The sequence below is a fragment of the Pan troglodytes genome, chromosome 1 (genome assembly GCF_028858775.2).
Source record: "Pan troglodytes isolate AG18354 chromosome 1, NHGRI_mPanTro3-v2.0_pri, whole genome shotgun sequence".
Classification (NCBI taxonomy): Eukaryota; Metazoa; Chordata; class Mammalia; order Primates; family Hominidae; genus Pan; species Pan troglodytes.
This window is the reverse complement of record NC_072398.2, coordinates 16,319,925-16,337,471: the sequence shown is the minus strand read 5'-3', so window position 1 is coordinate 16,337,471 and position 17,547 is coordinate 16,319,925. Positions and strand designations below refer to the sequence as shown.

General features: G+C 41.3%; 1 protein-coding gene across 2 annotated transcripts in view; it reads left to right on the top strand.

Annotated features, from left to right (window-relative positions):
* MAP10 (microtubule associated protein 10) overlaps positions 1–12,319 on the top strand; it is a 61,415-nt gene extending 49,096 nt beyond the window's left edge. The window contains exons 4-6 of one of the 2 annotated variants that reach the window (XR_010149756.1): positions 4,769–4,935; positions 11,682–11,895; positions 11,981–12,319. The gene's annotated coding sequence lies outside the window, so the exon portion shown is untranslated. Of the gene's footprint in view, positions 1–4,768; positions 5,661–11,681; positions 11,896–11,980 lie in introns of those variants that run through there. The other variant, XR_010149752.1, reaches the window with a different exon arrangement.
* The last annotated feature ends 5,228 nt before the right edge of the window (positions 12,320–17,547 follow it).

The following is a 17,547-nucleotide window of genomic DNA, read 5'->3' as shown; positions in this document are numbered from 1 at the left end:
TCAAAAAAGCACCAAAATTTACAGTCAGAACAGAAACTAAGTGCTTATTTTATAGATGAGGATACAGGCTGAGGTTTGGTTAGATCATTTCTTAAAATATGTCACATTCCTTATCTTCTGCCATGCCTATATGTCAATTTCTGCCTCATATACACAAATCTAGATGTTTCTGTACAAATATTTTCACTCTCTTCAGGAATGCAGTTCAGATCATAATCATTAATTATTCTTTTAGTTTCAGGAGGACTGTTTTAATCATTTTTTCAATTTTAACTAATCAATTTTAATGATATATTTTACAGTAATATTAAACAATAAGGTTTTTAATATGAAAGAAATGTCTTAAATGAACTCAGCATTTAAATGAATAGCAGTTGTGTGAAATTGTGTGTGATACCATCCAATATAAAATATGTGGACATAACAATTACAGACCATCTGTTAAACTGGCATCTTGTTGTACAGGAATGAAATTTCAATTAAATTTTATTATCAGGAAGTGTAAATGACAGATCCCATATGAAAGTCCACAGCCAGTAAACTGTCTAAATAAAGAGTGGGATGTCATACAGTTAATGAGTTGGATCGAGTTTCCTGATTACATACTTTGTAAATAATGTGCTTGTTCACCAGCTTTTGGAAATGAGTACTGCTTGTAAGGATGGTGGTTGTTTTTAAAGCGATGCCCATATGGAAGGTAAATTGGAATGGTCGTGCGACACAGTCCAGTCATCTGGTTAATGTATGATTCACCACTTTAGCTGGAGAGACTGAAATTAAACCATGCATGAGATAAAAGAATGACTTGAAAGAGGAGAAACAAAAATCAGATCTCAACCATCTCTAAAGAATTTTGACTTACTGGAAGCCATGTATCCATGGCTCATAGACCAATTCACAACTGCAAGGAACTGACGTCATGATCCAACAGCGGGTTCAGATGTGGGTTTGAATCATCAGAGAGGGAGAAAGTCTAATAGTATCAGCAAGTCTCAGGACAAGGGTCTGGATTATTAATGGGAGAACAAATGAGCTTATAGTTTTTAACAGTGAAATGTGTCTCATAACTCATTGGGCAAGTTCCTCATTTTCTGCTGTCACTGTTATTAATACCTATTGTTGCTTGGGGTAGTCAAGAAAAAAAAGAAATCATACCCAAAAATCTAATTGCTCCAGTGGCAACATGGAGTGTTGTCAGAAAGAAGCTTAATTCTCATTCCATAAAACAAGCTAAGAAGAATCTCAAGCCATTTCTCTTTACTATACTTCTGAAAAACACATAATTAAGTAGTGCTCTAGTGGATCATAAAATGCATAATCCACAGCTGTGGACCCTTGGAAAGTTATTCAAAATCTTCCAGGACTTATGCTGAGTAACATCTGTGTGATTTAGTAGGCAGGATACAGCACAGGACAGGATTTGCCAGAGGCATCTTCAGCTGGGTGACCCTTCCACTCTGGGCCCTGATATTTCCAAATTTCAAGGTTACTGAAAGGATACCATATCCTAGAAAGGGAGCTCTTCTGTGGACTTTTACTGTTATGTTAGCTCTTCTAGCTTTTAATGGAGAGTGAATATTTTTTTCTTCTTTGTATTGGCTTTTACTTGGATTAAGGCTATGTAAATCCACATTTTTTGGAGATAGGGTAGAAAAAGTAATATGCTATGGAGTGCCTGGCACTAAGGCCAAGGCTAGCCTTGGGGTGACACCAGAATAGCAGGCAAGTGTCAAGATTGCAGATGAGATTTTGCTTAATTTTTAAGAATTTTCTTATAGGATATAATTTACAAACAGTGAAAGACGCAGATCTTAAGTCTATGGTTCAATCATTTTTGACAAATTATATACCCATGTAATTCACACTCCTTTCAATATATAGAATATTTCCATGACACCAGAAAGTCTTCTTGTGCCTCTTCCCAGTCAATTCCCCTGCTCCTGACTCTCAGGAAACCACTGATCTGATTTTTATCACCACAGATTCATTTTGCCTATTGTAGAATATCATGTAAGTGGAATCAAACAGTATGCATGCTTTTGTGTAAGGCTTCTTTCACTTGGCATGATGTCTTAGAGATTAATCCATGTTGCATGTGGCATGTTTCAGTAATTTGTTTTTATTGATAAGGAGTATATTCTGTCATATAAATATAGCAACAGAGAGCTTGTCTGTTTTTTAGTCAATGAACTCTTGTACTGTTTCTAGTTTGGAGCTATTATAAATAAAGCTGCAATGAACATTCTTGGATAATATTTTTGGGACATTTTCTTTTTCTTGAATAAATATCTAGGAGTGGAATTTCTGGGTTATAGGGTAGGTACATATTTAATTTTCTAAGAAGTTTTCTGTGTTCAGAGTCATCGTACCATTTTACATACCCACCAGTTAATCCACATCCTCACCAACATTTGATGTTGTTGTTATTTTCTTATTTCAATCTGTCTCATGGGAAGGTAAAAGCTGAGTTACTTTCAAGGCATTAAAATACAATAACTACCTGGGTGCGGTGGCTCATGCCTGTAATCCCAGCACTTTGGAAGGCCGAGGCAGGCAGATCACAAGGTCAGGAGTTCGAGACCAGCCTGGCCAACATGGTAAAACCCATCTCTACTAAAAATAGAATGATTAGCCAGGCATGGTGGCACATACCTGTAATCCCAGCTACTCGGGAGGCTGAGGCAGGAGAATCGTTTGAACCCGGGAGGTGGACGTTGCAGTGAGCCGTGATTGTACCACCGCATCCAGCCTGGGCAACAGAGCGAGACTCTGTCTCAAAACAAAAAACAAAAAACAAGCAAACCACCCCAGACCTCTAAGGTCTAGAGTCTGGAAATAGAGGACTTGGGTTTGAAGCTTGCTCCAACTCTTCAGGGGTGAGGGCCTGGAAGGCCAAGGCTAGAGTGCAGGAAGATTTGATTCATGAGAATTCTGAAGTCTTTACCCACACCTAAGGCAGATCTCTCACACTTCCTTTTCCTCACTCTCACTCCCTGCATCTATCTGGGCACCAAATCCCGTCGACACTCCCTCCCCACTGCTCCTTTTGCAGCTTCCACTCATCACTCCCCAGCTTTTGTGCTTCGTTGTGGTGCTTCATTGTTTTTCCTCTGCACCACTGCAAGTTTCCTAATCACTTGACCTGCCCTGGAGAGGGATCATTCTAAAATGTGGATCTCCTCATAACACAGTCTGGTTTAAACTCCTTCAGTGGCTCCTCATTTCCTGTAAGATTTAAACAAATAACAGCTGATGTGTATTAGGAGCTCAGGCTGTGCCAGGCACTGTATTAAGCACTTGATTCTGTTATTGGATATCTCTTTGAAATAACTATTCGTATTAGCACCATTTATATATGATGAACCAAGGCTTACAGAGTATAAGTGACTCCCCATAGTCACACATCTAGTCAGTGGCAGAGTTTGGAATCAAACCCAGATGCATTAGACTCCCAAACCTGCGACCTTTACAGATACAGGATAAGCCCTTAATCAAGCTTCTTAGGAAACGTCTCAACAGGAAGATATACTTCCCAGACGGCAGCGTAAGAAGCAACTTGGGCCCACTCCCCAGTGAAAAAAAGCAAAACTATTGAAAATGAGAAAAAACAAACAACTATGTAAAATCTCTGAAAATTTTCCTAATGGTATAAACAGCAAATGACAAATAATTATCCCAGAAAGTCTACTAAAACTCAGGAAGAACAGTGTGTTTGTGGTATCTGAGCCACAACCACCTGCTCCCTCCCTCTCCCTTTACCTCCTGTCAGCTTGGTGGGTTTGACAGAAGCTGCACTCCCGGCAGGTAGGGACCAAGAAGGCAGGGCCTCCTATACTCTTAGCTCCAGTCAGGCATCACTATATCTCACTGGAAGGGCCAGGCTGCCATCATTTCTCATTCCTTCCAACCTCAAGTTGAAGAGGCTACACTCCTGGTGAAAGCCTAAATTCTCATTCCCCTGAGAGGTCAGGGTCTACCTTCCTCTATCTAGCCAGTCCTCAGGAAATGGAGGCTCTCCCCAAATCAGGGAAGGCTGAAAATACTGGGGTCCTTTTTTCCTCATCTCAACTTGATCATAAAGCAGGGATTCAACATCAGGAGAGGAAAGCTGAGAAGACCAGAGGCTATCTCCCAGCCAGCACAGAGTAGTGGCTCAGATGTTTTGCTAGGAGGAGAGGCAGTCAATAAGAAGAGTGCTCCAGAGCGTTCCAAAGGAACCGACTATTTGAAACAGTGTAGGGAAGTTCAAACCTAAGGGAGCTGTCAAAAACAACAGTTCCTTTTTAACTAAGAGCAACAGGACCAGGCGCAGTGGCTCACGCCTGTAATCCTAGCACTCTGGGAGGCCGAGGTGGGTGGATCACTTGAGGTCAGGAGTTCAAGAGCAGCCTGGCCAATATGGTGAAACCCTATCTCTACTAAAAATACAAAAATTGGCCAGGTATGGTGGCATGTGCCTATAATCCCAGCTACTTGGGAGGCTGAGGCAGGAGAATCGCTTGAATCCAGGAGGCGGAGGTTGCAGTGAGCCAAGATCATGTGCCACTGCACTCCAGCCTGGGCAACGGAGCAAGACTCTGTCTCAAAATAAATAAATAAATAAATAAATAAATAAATAAATAAGAGCAACAGGTTAGACCATGGGCCAGCTAGCTCACCAGAGCTAGCATAAAATAAACTTTGCTTCAAGATCTTGGGATGGGACGTAGGGGTTGGAGTGGGCAGAATAACTGGATGACTTTTCCCCTCTCTAACTCTAAATTCTCAGGAAAACACATCATATCTTGCACTTGGGTGGAAAAGAGCAGAAATCCTTGGTTAATAGGATTATACGCAACGGTGCAGAAAGCATTCTCTAAAGAAAAATCAGAGAGGAAGAAACACCGCATGGAGAATCCAAGAAACACTCTAAGAATTGAAGTTAAAATGTCGGAGGTAAGAAAGTGACAATCCTTGGAGGAATATTTTTGAGCATTAGGCAGGTGAATTAGAAGAAACAGCAATGGCAAGATACAATTAGTTGTTCTTCTTTTCTTCAGAAACACTGAGTATCTATCATGTGCCATATATTGACCTGTAAATGAGGGTGTATAATGTTAGCCATTTCTGGCTTGAATTCACACTTGTATGGCAAAGACTATGTGAGCTGTGTAAGCATTTTAGCTTTGCCTAATTTATCTGAAGACCCATTACTTTCCCTAGTGAGATGAACGAAGGTTTTTAACCTTTCAACTATGTGACATGGATATTTCTATTTATCTCAATGAAAATACATTTCTGCAGAATGCTAAAATTCTAGGACAATCGAAATGTAGGAAATCATTAAAAACTGAATTTTATTTTACTGCATATTGCTTATTTTCAGGTTTTGCTAAGTGAGCTTTTCTTTCTTTCCTTCTTTTCTTCTTTCTTTCTCCCTCCCTTCCTTTCTCCCTCCCTTCCCTGCTCTCCCTTCCTTCCTTTTTCTCTTTCTTTCTTTCCTTTCTTTCTTCCTTCCTTCCTTTCTTCTTCCCTGCCTCCCTTCCTCCACAACTATCTACCCAATATTTGGTAAAGAAGAGCAATATTATACAGAAGCTAACTACCTAGAAATCCTTCAGCCTCAGAGACAGAAGGGGTGGTGATACATACAGTGAAGAAGACTGGACCCTTTTTAACTGAAAAAAAAAAAAAAAACCCAGCAGATAGGGAGAAAGAGAATGATTTTAAATCACAGTTAGCAAATAGACTCAAGAGAACAGTTGGGGTAGGAGCAGGTTATCACTCCAGAAACTTTCTTTCAAACCATTTTGAAGGGAAATGTTTGAAAATGGCAGATAAAGAGCATCAGAGTGAGGGAAGGAGGGCAAAATAGAGGATAAGTACAATCGGGGACAGTGAATTGAGCTATGAAGATTTTATCTTAACATGTAATTGAATATAGTTGAGAATAAAATCATTACTATACAATTATGTATTTCATTTCATGTTCTGTACTGAATATGCAAGCCCAGTCTTAAACTGGGGATGGAGATATGGATTGTTTAGCTCATACAAAAAATTCGAACAATTGTACCCAAATTACAATGAGATTTACAGAAAAAAAATCCCAAAGGACTGTAATTTTATAATTTTTTGCTTTTGTTCTATTGGGAAGGATTTGAGGACATGTGACAGTATTGTAGGAAATGACTTGCAATGGCACTGGGGAAGGATAATGATGTTCTGGGGTGAATGTGGCCCCTGAATGCACCGAGTCAGCCTGCTGCCCCCACACCTGGACTGCAGCTGCACCAGGGAGTCCTCAGTCCTGAAGGAAAGCCCTAAAGCAGGGGCCAGACGCCACTGAATGGTAGTAGAATCACCTGGTGGGCCTTTGCAGCTATCAATGCCTGCGGCTACTCTACACCAATTAAATAGCATCTTTGGGGATATGGACCAGGCACGGCTATTTTCTCAAACCTCCCCAGGTAATTGCAATTTCAGAAAGAGCTGAGAATTAGAAAGACTTGGGAGAAGTAGAACCACAAATGCAATTGCCTGTGGGACTGACTGGAACTGAATAGAGATAAGGTCTGTGGAAAAGGGGGCAGAGAAGATTAAACACAAGAGAGAGGGGCAAGGGAGGTTTCAGACTGAGTGACTGAGGAATGTTCACATTCTGTCCAAAGTGAGAAAGAGAGCTAAGCACTGCTTTTCCCAACACCCTGAAGCCCAGAAAGACAGCACAGGGCCCTGGATACTGATAGAATTCCTTGAGCAAGGGAATCCTTAAGAAACTTGGAAATACAGTGGACAGTGGTTCCTCCAGACAAAGAACTTGAGTCTTATCACTTCAAAGAACTCCACATATCCAATAGCAAGAAAAGCTTTGAAGAGCAAGATTTCTCCACAGCATAGAGGTGGCTGCTGGGCAGAGCCAACTCTGTTCTTCCTGGAGGAGGTGTGAGCAAGGTAGTGGAGTGAACGGCCCCAAGCGTTAAGCTTTTAGTAAGAAAACAGACCCCAGAGGCTGCAATCTTCAAAAGGCATCTGTGAACTCAACATGGCATTTCAAATAGAGCTGCCAAGTCAATCACAGGACACCTGGGTAAATTCGTATTTCACATAAACAATGAAGAGCATTTTATAATTGTATGGGATATACTTATATTAAAACCTTATTCATTGTTTATCTGAAATTCAAATTTAACTGGGCATCCTGTGCTTTTATTACTAAACCTGGCAACTCTTACTCCCAGTGAGTTTTTAGTAATTTCTAAAATATTTCTGGAAAGTGGGAAATGGCCAAGTCCTGGAACCGGACCCACCTGAGCACCCAGATGAGAGGGACCAGCTGAAAGTGCTGTGAAGTGGTGGTATGATGGGAAAGCAGTGTCCAGTCAATACAGCCATCCATGCTCAGTGCGAGCAAAGGGTTCAAAGTGGTGACAGAAAGACATAATAATGTCTTCCAATAAGAAGTTCTTACAAAGGGAGGGTGCTCTGGAGTGTGCAGTACACAGTCTTTTTGAATGATACTCAGTGTAGCAGACATCTGTCTATAGGCTGCAGGGCTCTTGTCCCAGAAAGGGGACAGAGATGATATAAGTAGAAACCCAGAATCAGCAGTGTGCTGGGATCCTAGACCAGAACCTAGAAGTAATGCCCAGGAGGGAAGCTTGATTAGAGAAACAGAGTTACCACATCAGGTCAAAGTAGCAGCAACAGCAACAACAAACGTATGTGTATGCATGGGTGTGTCATGCATGTATGAGTGTGTCTGTGTGTATATATATGTGTGTGTGTATATGTGCATATCCTTTGAATATCACCTTTGGAACTGTCCTAATGCCTCCTGCCTCAGACCAAAATCGATTCCAGGGACAAAGCACATTGCTGAGCCTGCAGTGAGAATTACCTGGTTCCAGCCATGGGGCAGAGAACATTCGCAAGGGCAGGATGGAGACCTGCGGCCTAAGCTGGCTGGCAGAATCTCTATAGGGTTTGTGGGCATCTTCACAAACAGGCTGGGTAAACTGTCATGATTCTTATTTGGCAGTTTATACAGTGGCAAATTGATTTTTTGTTTCTCATGGCTATCCACTGAAAATGCCCAGGGATGCTCAAGGATAACAGAAGAATGTGTGAAATCACTGACTCCTAAGCCTTGTTCTAATGATGATTGGTGACTGCTGGGCAGAGCTGTTGTCGTGCAGAATGGCGCAAGGTTGATTTTGCTTAAACAAGCCAGGGAATATACCTAGATGGCCAATCAAGGAATTTTCTATGTGAGAATGTTATTCTAAAAGCCTAATCTCTGTTTGATTTATAATTGTTTAAGATTTCCAGTAGCACAAGAATCCTGTTCTCTCTACATTAAATGCAGGTTCTTCTCATTGGCCATACCCGTAGAAGTGTCAGAGGTTCAACTCAGAAATAGTGAAAACTGGATTTTAACAACACTGTATGGTCTTTTAAACTTTCGTTTGCAAATATTTAAGCAATAGTTTCCTTCTTGGTGCTCTGTGAAGCTGGCATAGAACTGAGAGTTCGTGCTTTGTTCAGTTGTATATAAAATGTAGTAAGGTCACAATCATTTAGGAAGCAACCCTGGGGCCTCTAAAAACTACTAGGCCGCGCGTAGTGGCTCACACCAGTAATTTCAGCACTCTGGGAGGCTGAGGTGGGCAGGTTGCATGAGTCCAGGAGTTTGAGACCGCCCTGGGCAACATAGATAAACCCCGACTCTACTAAAAATACAAAAAATTAACCAAGTGTGGTAGTGTATGCCTGTAATCACAGCTACTTGAGGAGTTGGGGTGGGATAATCACCTGAGCCCAGGCGGTCGAGGCTACAGTGAGCCGAGATTGTGCCATTGCACTCCAGCCTGGGCAACCAGAGTGAGACCATGTCTAAAAAAGAAAACTCTGGGTGTGGTGGCTCATGCCTGTAATCCTAGCACTTTGGGAGGCCGAGGCGGGAGGATTGCCTGAGCTCAGGGGTTCGAGACTAGCCTGGGAAACACGTTGAAACCCCGTCTCTACTAAAATACAAAAATTTAGCCAGGCGTGGCGGTGTGTGCCTGTAGTCCTAGCTTACTCGGGAGGCTGAGGCAGGAGAATTGCTTTAAGCCAGGAGACAGAGGTTGCACAGTGAGCTGAGATCGTGCCACTGCACTCCAGCCTGGGCAACAGAGCAAGACTGTCTCCAAAAAAAAAAAAAAAAAAATTAAAAATTACCCAGGCTTAGTGATGCATGCCTGTAGTCCCAGCTACTCAGGAGGCTGAGGTGGGAGGATTGGTCAAGCTCGAGGCTGCAGTGCGCTGTGATTGTGCCACTGCACTCAGCCTGGGTGACAGAGTGAAACCCTGTCTCAAAGACAAAAAAACACGAAACCAACCAACAAACTCCACCACCAGCAACACAACTGTACTATTTGTGAAGGCTTTTAAGCTGTGTTTGCATCACCCTCCCAAACAGCTCATTTCAATATAAATGATCACTTGGAAGGATCAGTCAAGTTAAGTTAACGGCTTGATTTAAATGTAGAACAATCAATAAACTGATTTGAAGTTGTATGCTCAGTGAAATGTCTTGAATAGGGCTTTGACTTCCATCAAATTTGGCTTTGTAATGGAATAGAATGGTATTGATTATGTTAGATCTTATTAGGAACTTTTGATATCTTTGACCTCCAGTTAGATAGTTAAACATTAGAAATCTGCCTGAATTAAGTACTAAACATGGATAAATTTTGTTCTAAAGTAGTTTCTATCTTTAAGAAGGTACAGAATGGCATAGTTCTGTTCTTCTTATAATTAATAAGAATTAAATGATCGACTGGTTTCTGAAGTTGGATGCTGGATATATCACAACCTCCTTGAGTATAAGCTAGCAGAATGGCTAGGTAGCAAAGGGCCGTAAAAGGGATGCTTGTAATCCGGGCAAAGGTGGCCTTAGAATTAAGAAAGTCTTTGAGTTCCCTTATCTTTTCTCTCACCTTTATAGTATATACCCAAAGACAAATGTACAGATTATTTTTACTGTTTTTATAATTGAAATACAAAAAAAGAGAAAATTCTGGCAACTTCAGAAACCACCTTGTTAGTTTATTGTGGGTATCCATCATTGCATAAACCAATTTAATAGGGTGCTGTGGTAGCCAAAGAGTCTGATCTCCAGATTTTCTCAGCACTTCCCATCTGCTCACACAATAGCCAGAAGACGTTTGCTTTCCTGGAGATAGCATAATGCTTTAAAACTGCCTGAAGAAATCTACCCACCCAAGCTGTTTTAATAAGGTTAAGTATATAAAATATTCATCCCACAGGATATATGCCCATATGCCGTCTTATCATTAGTCATAAAAAACAAACGCTTAATTATTCTGATCTCTAAGGTCCATCTTTGTGGTTAGGCTCCGAGGGACTCCATGAACCAGGCGGTTTTATTTATCAGTGACAGTGTCTCTATCCAGACTTACTCCATGTTGTCATGGTATTTTATTTGTCTAGCCATCTTGTAAATGCTTATTCCTTGCTGTCAACCATCTCAACATGCTTGGAGGCAGATGGGCCCCTGGCACTCTCCATGGTGTTCTTCACATCTCCTCTTGGGCTGTCATATGCTCTCAAACACACATAGGGAATGCTGAAATTTTGCTCTTTCTTCTAGAGAGTCTAGAGAGCCAGGAAGGAAGTTGTTGCTTACAGACCTGCAATAAGAAGACCATAAACTGTGTCGGGCGCGGTGGCTCACGCCTGTAATCCCAACACTTTGGGAGGCCAAGGCAGGCAGATCACGAGGTCAGGAGTTCAAGACCAGCCTGGCCAACATGATGAAACCCCATTTCTACTAAAAATACACAAATTAGCTGGGCATTGTGGCCAGTGCCTATAATCCCTGCTACTCGGGAAGCAGAGGCATTAGAATCGTTTGAACCCGGGAGGCAGAGATTGTAGTGAGCTGAGATCACGCCATTGTACTCCAGCCTGGGCGACAGGCTGAGACTCTGTCTCAAAAAAAAAAAAAAGAAGACCATAAACTGTTGCTTGGAATCCTGCTTCCGAATGGAGAGAGAATAGGTGCATGTATCATTAAGATTACATTTTCCCAGAGGCAAAGTTGTCTGCACTTTCTTTTTGCAGTAATTTTAAATCAGCATGCATTTCAAATAGTACACGTATATTTCTACAGCAGACATCTTTATATACCTAGTTAGGTATAATAAAACTATTAGATACCTATTTATATCTTAAATAAAATATATTTATTATTATATTTAAATTTAATATATATATCTATTTATATATATCTATTTAAATTACCTATTAGATACTTTAATATACTATTTATCTATTTTGATCAACTGAATGTACTATTATATACCTATTTATATACCTAGATACCTATTTAAGTGTCTATCTATATTTGTATCTATACATATAGATCTCAAATGATGCCTACCTAAACATTAAAAGCAGTTCTCTCTAGGTGGTATAATTATAGATGGATTTCATTTCCTCCTATCAGCTTTTTGGTAGTTTTAAATTTTTCAACCAAAAATATGCTTTACTTGTGTAATGATGAAAAAAAATGTTAAAACAACCCTTTCTAAACTAAAAACAGGATCTTTATGTGAGTGTAAATGATGTATGACTACCCCAATTATAAAAGCCATGGAAATCCAAAGATAGCCTCACGTCTGTCTCTCCCACAGAATGTACATCAGCAATGCACGCATGTGTTCCTTTTGCGCCGCATCACTGCTTCCCTGAAGAAGCCCGGCTCACACAAGGACAACAACAAGCACGCAGGAGAGAGTAGATTGGGGTCAGACAGAGCAATTGCAGTCTTCCACTTTGATTTCCTGAGAACATAGTGGTGGGCAGAAACGTGCTATCAAAAAAGAGAGTAGGAAGAAACTAATGTTAGTAAGTGCCTATTTACAGCCTGGGGATTGGATGTGTTTGTTGTATCCTTTTTTCTTTATAATCTGGCATCACTCCTGTTTTGCAGATAAGGAAACTGAGGCTTGGAGAGGTAGATAACTCACTCATTGTGACTCACTAACCTGTTGCAGAGCCAGCACTTGAACTGATTCTAAAAATTGCCACTCTTCCCACTCTACCTCATTGTGTTATGTTTTCCAACTTCTAGAGAAGATAAGGCAGATCCATGCGACACAGACACATGTCAGCCACCTGTGACCACACTGCTTCTCTAGTGCTTTCCTACCGTGGGAGATAAACACCCCCCAGACTCTATCTAAGGCTACGCTTTCATGAGCCTTTTGCTTGCAGACTCACCCAATTAACAAAATTCTTTTGGACTTTTGATAATAAAACCTGTGCATGGAAGATTGAGGTTTTGACATCTACCATAGTACAGTATGTGCTAACTAGGTCACCATCAGTAAAAATTGCCATTTGAAGTGTCACAAAATCTTGCCATGAAATCACTCATGAATCCTGCTAATCCTCCTTTCTTGACCCTGTTTGATTACAACTGGAATGAGTAAGTATGGGAGGAATCTTTGATCCACTTTCCAATTGGCCAACTAATTTTGACTTGTACCTTGAATGTGACACTTGACTTGGAAGGAGCCCTAAAAACAGGCTGGTCCTACCTCCCAGGCTACGCCCGGAGGAAGACTGTTAGGGCGACTGAGGCATGTGGTAGGAGCTCTCCATGGGTTTGGGAATCCTCTCTTTTTTCCACCTGCAACCTACTTTCCAGCAGCCGCCACTCAACATTGACAGAGGACAGACTCTAATACTGACCCTTCTCATGTTTGAAGCTCCAATTATCATCTCTTCTCCAGGCAAAACTTGTAGTTACTTGAAGCCTATATAAGATTGAGTGTTTATTACGTGTTTTCCTTGTATTCTCTCTCTCCATTCTCACACATCTTATGGAGAAGGCACCATGGCTTCCAGGCCCCTCTCCATCCTGGTCAGCCTTGTTCAACCATGTTATAATTTGACAAAAGTATCTTAATACATGGGGCCTATCATCTAAAGTTAATCAAGTAAAAGGTTATTAATCTCACCTGTTTCCCTTCAATTTCATCCTTTCACAATGGTATGTATATAAATCTCCCTCTGTTCCTGTCTCTTTCCCTCCCTCCCCCTCTCTCTCTTTTTCTGCCTCTTTTGCCCAAAGTGTAACGTATTCCACAAGCACAATATGGAACTGTTCTTTTTTCACTAAACATATATCATGGATTTTCCTCTTGGTTAATGTATACAGATCTATTTTCAGAAGCTGAACAACAGCCATTATTTGGATGTAACATAATTAACCATTTTCTTCTTGAGGAATATTCCGGTTGTTTCTTTTTCTTTTTCTTTCCTTGTGTGTGTGTGTATGTACACTTTACCTTCCCTCCTTTTTTCATTCCTTCTGTCAACTGAAAAATCACACAATGTATACATTTAGAAAGGAGACTTTATTTTTTATAAAGGCTTAGAGCCTGCAGGGTCCTGACAGGCTGGGAGGTGTAGCCTCCGGTAGAGGCCATGAGCAAGCACTGTGAAGGTGGAAAGGTGAGACAGGAAGGTATGCCACAGAGAGTTCATTCTGTCAGTCCTGTGATCTCTATGTTAACATTAATTCTGGGCAGTTGTGGCTAAACTGCAAAAGGAAAGGTGCTTAATGAGGCCTGCCTGACCTCCCACCCCATCATGCTTTTAAGATTTTTCTGGGGTCCCCTTGGCCAAGAGAGGGTCTGTCCAGTTGGTTGAGCGGCTTAAGATTTTATTTGTAGTTCTCACTTTCTTCCCTGTCCCCCTATTCCCTCTTTCTTTCTTGAAACTCAATATATAAAGTTGCAATAAGCATCTAGCTCTTTTCCTTTTGTCTTTTGGCACTGTTATTTCTATAACATACACAAATACTGCCAAAAAGCCAAAGTTTGTACCTCCTTCACCAACGTAAGCAGGTACTAATTTTTTCCACAACCTTAACAGTGACAGACATTATTATAAATTTTAAATTTTACCTAGTAGTTTTTTAAAGTTTGCCAATTTTTTATTGCATTATTTGTCCTTTTTGCATCAATATTTAGAAGGCTTTGACTATGAAGAATATTAACTGTTTGGTTGCCATATGTGTGTTCAATAATTTTTCCTACTATTTGATTTCTGGCATTATCTATGATATCTTTCATTATACAGAATATTTTAAATTCATATAGTTATATATGTCCTATATTTTCTCTATAAATCTTGAATTTCCTGTCATGTGTAAGAATGTTTTACTCATCCCAGGGTTATACAAATATTTGCCTACATTTTCTGATACTTTTATTGGTCAATTGCTGCATTTAGATCTTTCATTTATCTTAGGTTTGTTTTTGCACATGGAGTGAAATTGAAATCTACTGTATTTTATTCCTGACAGATAAACAATTAAACATCTTTTTTCTCACTGAAAATAATGTCACATTGATTATATATTCTTGGTATTCTATCTTGTCTTTATGTTCTAGTTCATTGATCTAATCATCCATTTCTTTGTCAACCCCTTACTATTTTGATTAGGGTTATTATAGTTTTATCTGGTAAGGTATGTTCCCCACCCCTCCAAACTAGTTCCAGAAAATACCAAATGCATTGGCATTCTGATTGAGATTACCTTCAAAATACAAATTCATTAAGGGAGATTGTTTTTCGATGGTAAGTTCTCCCATTGGGCACAAGGTAAACTTCCCAGTTCATTTTGGCTCTGGTTTTGTGCCTTTCAATGAGATTTTATAGCTTGCTTCAATGGGTTCTGCCCCCTCTTGCTAAATTTTAAAACTATATATAAAATTAAAACAGCTTTTTGAGATTCTGTTCAAGATTCTAAACTCTCTTCTTTACACTAGTGCCTCTTAAAACCACCTTCATTGGAATCACATTGTAAAACACTTATAAAAATGTATATTCTGGCTGGGCGCAGTGGCTCACACCTGTAATCCCAGCACTTTGGGAGGCCAAGGCAGGCGGATCCTGAGGTCAAGAGATCGAGACCATGCTGGACAACATGGAGAAACCCCGTCTGTGCTAAAAATACAAAAATTAGCTGGCGCACGCCTGTAGTCCTAACTACTCGGGAGGCTGAGGCAGGAGAATCACTTGAACCCGGGAGGCAGATGTTGGCAACAGAGTGAGACCCCGTCTCAAAAAAAAAAAAAGTATGTTCCTATGTCCCCCAAAACTTAAGTCAAAATCTCTGGGTGTGCCCTAGAAACCTGCATTTAAATGAATTCTTACAGGTATCACCTGTGTACACTGAAGGCCGAGGGCATTGCTTTGTCTACTTTACCCAAATAGGACCAAACATGCAACCTCTCCACACTTCCCTGTTTAACTGAGTTGGAATAGATCAGTTTCCAACACCTTCTCCCACTTGAACTTTTTAACAAGCCCATCCCACTGCTTTGGGGCCATGAGAATTGATGTGTGCTTCTCAGGAGGAGCATACCAGCATCTCTCAGGATACATTTTTAAAATGAGCTGATAATGCCTAAGACCATCATTGTTGATTCTGGCAAGGCTTCAAATAGCAGCAACCAGCAAATATTTCACCCTTCCTGTGGTTTCTGGCAGTGTTGCAGCTGTTGCCTCATCTAGTGAACATGCCGGGCCTAAGGGCAAGCAGACACTTAATTAGGTTAGGGTGAGCTTCAAAAACTCGAGAGTAGGCATAGCAGTAATGACCACCACACTTTCTCACTAAGAATACTCAATGCATGCAAAGAAATAATTATCCCAAGAAGCCATGGTTTCTTTCCTCTACCCCCCACCTTTTTTGGCTGTTTTATTTGAGATCCATGACCTGATAGAGTTACTCATTCAAAGAATGCAGTGGTGTTCAATCACACAATAGGAGCCATGCACTACGAAATACCTAAAAGCCAGTGTTGGTCTTTAGATGTGAGTTTCAGCATGAGCTGAGTTTCAACAACGCTTGGTATCAACAGCAGAGTCCTATTAACAGAAGAAAAACAGTCCAATCCTGGCCTGACAGAAAAATCATGGTGAACATGCTTTTTCTTTTTTTTTTTTCTGAGACGGAGTCTCTCTCTGTTGCCCAGGCTGGAGCGCTGTGGCGCAATCTCGGCTTACTGCAATCTCCGCCTCCCGGGTTCAAGCAATTCTCTGTCTCAGCCTCCTGAGTAGCTGGGATTAATCACGCCTGGCTAATTTTGGTATTTTTAGTAGAGATGGGGTTTCACCATCTTGGCCAGGCTGGTCTTGAACTCCTGACCTCGTGATCCACCCGCCTCGGCCTCCCAAAGTGCTGGGATTACAGGCATGAGCCACTGCCCCTGGCCCGAAGTGAACATGCTCTAACCAAAAAGAGACTCAGTTTTCTTGAAAAATTCATGCTTGGTTGGTCAGACCATGCCCAGTGGGACCATTGTGGACATTTTCAACATAGTTGACTATATATTTTATTGATTGTTGTTGTACAAAATGACAACCATCTGCTACCTAGAAGCAAGGATCTCATATGGTCAAGCTGGAATTCAGGGGGCATCTTTTGTCTTTTGAGACTGGCCAGAGCAGCAGTACTTCTTTCTGTCCTTCATCTCAGTCACAGACTGAGGGGACCGCTGGTCCATCAAGGGCCAGAGGAAACTAGATCACAAATGCACATGTGTGCACATACATATTCATCTATTCTAGCCTCCATTTATTTGGTTGTCTCATTGCCTATGCTATTTCTTGTTTCATTGTGGTGTGTGTGTGAGTGTGTGTGTGTTATGCTGTTATGATGGCTTTGTGGTTTGTCAATTCAGCTAGGCTAGGGTACATTCCCCAGAATTTCCCACTATGTGAGAGGGGTGGGCTATACCAGATACTCTCTCATAAAGGGTTGAAGGGAAGACGCGGGCATTGTGTAGCATGCACGCACTTTCTCCTAGGCACTTCTGTGAAGAGACTTCACAGATATAAATAAAGCCCTTAATCAGTTGACTTTAAATTAGGGAGATTATCTTGGGTGGATTTTAATCAATTGAAATGCCTTAAAAGAGGACATACGTCTTTCTGTGTCCGGAATTGGTGGGTTCTTGCTCTCACTGACTTCAAGAATGAAGCCGCAGACCCTCGCGGTGAGTGTTACAGCTCTTAAGGTGGCGCGTCTGGAGTCTGTCCCTTCTGATGTTCAGATGTGTTCGGAGTTTCTTCCTTCTGGTGGGTTCGTGGTCTCGCTGGCTCAGGAGTGAAGCTGCAGACCTTCGCGGTGAGTGTTACAGCTCTTAAGGCAGCGTGTCTGGAGTTGTTCGTTCCTCCCAGTGGGCTCGTGGTCTCACTGGGCTCAGGAGTGAAGCTGCAGATCTTCGCGGTGAGTGTTACAGCTCATAAAAGCAGCGTGGACCCAAACAGTGAGCAGTAGCAAGAGTTATTGCAAAGAGAGAAAGAACAAAGCTTCCACAGTGTGGAAGAGGACCCGAGCGGGTTGCCAATGCTGGCTCGGGCAGCCTGCTTTTATTCTCTTATCTGGCCCCACCCACATCCTGCGAATTGGTAGAGCCGAGTGGCCTGTTTTGTCAGGGTGCTGATTGGTGCGTTTACAATCCCTGAGCTAGAAAG